This window comes from Papio anubis, chromosome 12, assembly GCF_008728515.1.
Source record: "Papio anubis isolate 15944 chromosome 12, Panubis1.0, whole genome shotgun sequence".
Lineage (NCBI taxonomy): Eukaryota > Metazoa > Chordata > Mammalia > Primates > Cercopithecidae > Papio > Papio anubis.
The window spans coordinates 72,433,938-72,438,803 of record NC_044987.1 but is presented as its reverse complement, the minus strand read 5'-3'; the positions used below and the strand labels follow the sequence as shown (position 1 = coordinate 72,438,803).

Here is a 4,866-nt window from a genome sequence, read left to right as displayed (position 1 = left end):
TGTGTATATATATGTGTGTGTGTGTGTATATATATATTTATGAAGAGCAAGACAGTGTATACCAAAGTGTATACCTAAGAGTAGATATATAGCACTGGCAATCAGTACTCAGCAAGATCTAACAAGGTGTGCATCGTGTGGCAAAGGGAGTTAGGAAAGAAAGAGGCCAGTTGGAGCTAGAGGAGATGGGGAAGGGAGTTTGAGAGAAATCTTGAAGATGGGTAGAATATGAGCAGATGGTGAGTAGACAAGACTGAATTTCTAAAAACTGTAAAATACATCTAAAACATTTAAGTCTTGCTCTTCTTGTTGCCATCCTCTGATAAGAAGTTGTGTGATGGTCAGGTGTAGTGGCTTACGTCTATAATCTCAGTCCTTTGGGAGGCTGAGGCAGGAGGCTGGCTTGAGCCCAGGAGTTCAAGACCAGCCTTGGAAATATACTGAGACACCATCTCTACAAATTTTTTTTTTAATTAGCCAGGCATAGTGGTATGCTCCTGCAGTCCTTGCAACTTGGGAGGCCAAGGTGGGAGAATTTCTTGAGCCCAGTAGGGCAAGACAGCAGTGATCCATAACTATGCCACTGTACTCTTGTACTGCAACCTAGAAGACAGAACGAGACCCTGTCTAAAAAAAAAAAAAAAGGCGCTGGGGGCGCCACACCAGGTGTACGTCTGATTTATGAAGCTCCCCATCCACCTATCTGAGTACCTGACTTCTCAAGACTGACTCCTACAGCATCAGATACACAGCTTCTCCTAGCATGACCTCGATCTGATCAGCAAACAAGAAAATTTGTCTCCCATAGTTCTGGGGCCTGTTCACCATCTACAACCACAGAGCTATCATGGCTGCCATCTCTACTTCCATCCCTGTAATTTCACAGCCCCAGTTCACAGCCATGAATGAACCACAGTGCTTCTACAACGAATCCATTGCCTTCTTTTATAACCGAAGTGGAAAGCATCTTGCCACAGAATGGAACACAGTCAGCAAGCTGGTGATGGGACTTGGAATCACTGTTTGTATCTTCATCACGTTGGCCAACCTACTGGTCATGGTGGCAATCTATGTCAACCCCCGTTTCCATTTTCCTATTTATTACCTAATGGTTAATCTGGCTGCTGCAGACTTCTTTGCGGGGTTGGCCTATTTCTATTTCATGTTCCACACAGGACCCAATACTTGGAGACTGACTGCTAGCACATGGCTCCTTCATCAGGGCCTCATTGACACCAGCCTGAGGGCATCTGTGGCCAACTTAATGGCTATTGCAATCGAGAGGCACATTACGGTTTTCCGCATGCAGCTGCACACACAGATGAGCAACCGGCGGGTAGTGGTGGTCATTGTGGTCATCTGGACTACGGCCATCGTTATGGGTGCTATACCCAGTGTGGGCTGGAACTGTATCTGTGATATTGAAAATTATTCCAACATGGCACCCCTCTACAGCGACTCTTACTTAGTCTTATGGGTCATTTTCAACTTGGTGACCTTTGTGGTAATGGTGGTTCTCTATGCTCACATCTTTGGCTCTGTTCGCCAGAGGACTATGAGAATGTCTCAGCATAGTTCTGGACCCTGGCGGAATCAGGATACCATGATGAGTCTTCTGAAGACTGTGGTCATTGTGCTTGGGGCCTTTATCATCTGCTGGACTCCTGGATTGGCTTTGTTACTTCTAGACGTGTGCTGTCCACAGTGCGACGTGCTGGCCTGTGAGAAATTCTTCCTTCTCATTGCTGAATTCAACTCTGCCATGAACCCCATCATTTACTCCTACTGTGACAAAGAAATGAGCGCCACCTTTAGGCAGATCCTCTGCTGCCAACGCGGTGAGAACCCCAGCGGCCCCACAGAAGGCTCAGACCTCTGGGCTTCCTCCCTCAAACACACCATCTTGGCTGGAGTTCACAGCAATGACCACTCTGTGGTTTAGAACGGAAACTGAGATGAGGAATCAGCCGTTTTCTCTTGGAGGATAAACAGCCTCCCCCTACTCAATTGCCAGGGCAAGGTGGGGTGTGAGAGAGGAGAAAAGTCAAATCATGTGCTGAAACACTAACCAATGACAGTATTTGTTCCTAGACCCCACAAGACTTGATATATATTGAAAATTAGCTTATGTGACAATCCTCATCTTGATCTCCATCCCTTCTGAAAGTAGGAAGTGGAGCTCTTGCATTGGAATTCAAGAACAGACTCTGGAGTGTCCATTTAGGCTACACTAACTAGACTTTGAAAAGATTTTGTGTGGTTTGTTGCAAGTCAGAATAAATTCTGACTAGTTGAATCCACAACTTCATTTATATGCAGGCTTCCCTTTTTTATTTTTAAAGGATACGTTTCACTTAATAAACATGTTTATGCCTATCAGCATGTTTGTGATGGATGAGACTATGGACTGTTTTTAAACTACCATAATTCCATTTTTTCCCTTACATAGGAAAACTGTAAGCTGGAATTGTCTTTTATTTAGAAAGCATGCATGTAATGTATATATGCAGTATGCCTTACTTAAAAAGATTAAAAGGATACTAATTTTAAATCTTCTAAGAAATAGAACCTAGACTTGAAAGCCAGTATTTGTTTAGGTTATGAAGCAAACAATGCTCTAATCACAATATTAACTGTTTAATTAAAATGTTGTAACAAGTATAAAACAGGGAATGTAAGTTTTTTACCAAAGTGATACGTATTCCAAAAAAGTCACAGAAGATGAAGCACTGTAATATTGTTCCCACACATTTAAAATACCCAAGTACATTCTAATTACCAGTATATCAGAGGAAAATTTTTGTAGTCTTTGTAAAATAATATACTCATCATAGAAAACTTGAAAAATGCAGAAGTGTATAAAAAAGCAAAAATGATTACTGATAATATCACAACCCAGAAGGAACCACCTTTAAAAAGCAACCCCCATGTATGCCTATGTGTATATTGTATACCTTTTTTACATAATTGGAATCATACTGCAAACAGTTTTATAAGTAGATCCTTTTCATGGCAAAATTGCCACATTTTCTTATGGTATTAAAAATTTCACAAAAAATAAAAAAAGTTGCATTTGAATATGAAAAGCTGCATTTTTACTTTTCTTTCCAGGGAATATACTATCATCCAAAGTGCATGGCCTAGAACAGTTTTTGGCACATAGTAAAGACTCAATAAATATTTGTTAACTGAATGTCTGCATACATACTGGGCTTTATAGAAAGACAAACTTGGGTTCAAATCTCAGCTCTCTTATAATGTGTAACCTTTTAAAGGTTACTTATCGTCCCTATGGTTCATCTTCATCTTAATAAATTGATACACTAGGGAATCCAACCACTTAACAAATAGATGCACTAGGGTTGTTATTCTGTAGTGTATCCATTTGTAGTTTTGCATTTAAGTGTGGCATAGTGCTTCCACATGGTGGCATTTCAATAAATGGAATATCCAAGAATTTTTCCATTTGCAGCATAGCTTTCCTAATGATCACAGTTAATATTCTTCATGAAGTGGATACACATTCCTAACATGAAGGGCGTTCTCACATCATAGAGACTATGCCAAAGAACATTATGCCTACAGCTTCTTCCTATTATGGGATATACTCTTTAGAATCAAGTACAAAGTTTAGACTCATTGAGTCAAGGGGAATGAACACATCTATGGGAAAATCAACATTTCAAAGGGGTCATACAGGAAGTAGTTCCAGCTAGTGGCAGAGTGGAGCATAATTACAAAAGCCCACATTCAGTTGATGAATTTAGATTGAATTAAAAGATCAGCTTACACGTGTCAGTAAATTCTTTTTAGCAAAGTTGTTTTCTGGTGAAAACTCTTTCCCAGTTTTAAATTAATCTTCTGCCTTCCATTTTGCAGCTCCCCCACCACCTTCACCTCCCAAACTTACCATCATCACATCTGGGGTTTCTTCAATCCTTGATTAGTGAATGATACCGTCTGAGACTGGTGTGGCTGTTGGGTGTTGGTTAATCACTTCCTGTACAGTGTGTGGGCCCGTTCTCACCGCTCAGATGCCCTGGGTTTCTTTTTCGATGTGTTTATCATGTAGGTCATGGAGGCTGATTCCAGTACAGCAGAATAAGGTAAAATCCATAATGCTACAACAGTAGATGGTGTTTCTAAGAGTGAGATGTAAGCACATAGAACTCTTCTTGGAAGCAAATGGTGTGTGTGTGTGTGTGTCTGTGTAAGCTTATGTGTTTATTTTATCTCAAGGTTTTTATTTTCTAGTGTATCCATTTATTCAACAACACTTCATGTTAAAAAATAAACTCATGATCTACCTTCTCATATTCGTTGTCTTCCAGAGTTATTTAACTTGGCAAATGGCACTACCATCCATTCGACTGGACAAAACTTGAGAGCCACCCTTGACACCTCCTTTCCCTTCAGCACCTCTCTACCACCACATTCAATCCATCCAGGAATAGCAGGAGATAGAAGGAACACGGGGAGGCAGGAGAGCAAGGCCGTTGGCCTCATCCGCTACCTCCTGGCCGACTGAGGACAGATGTGTTAGATAAATCTGAGGACACAAAGAAGCACAGAGGTTCTATTCTGCAACCCAGTAAAGATGAAGAGGAGGAAGTTAATTCCCAGGTGCCTATACTGAGCTGACAGACAGATGCCTCTCCCTGGTGGCTCCAGCACAGTCAGGCAGAGGCAAACCCTAAGGCTCCCTTTACTGAGTTGCCTTTGCTTCCAGTGAAGGAGAACCCAAGAGTCCAGCAAAGGAGTTCTTGACATGACAAGGGTGAAGGATCTGAGCACCCAGAGCCACTGAATGAAGCAGCCAAGCCAAAGCCAAACGAGAATCTCATCAGAGTTGTCTGATGCCAGAGA

At 41.6% G+C, this 4,866-nt stretch overlaps 1 pseudogene across 1 annotated transcript; it reads left to right on the top strand.

Annotated features, from left to right (window-relative positions):
- The first annotated feature begins 477 nt into the window (after positions 1-477).
- On the top strand, positions 478-3,938 carry LOC101025926 (annotated as a pseudogene). The gene has a single exon (XR_637444.4). The product of XR_637444.4 is annotated as a lysophosphatidic acid receptor 1 pseudogene (transcript).
- The last annotated feature ends 928 nt before the right edge of the window (positions 3,939-4,866 follow it).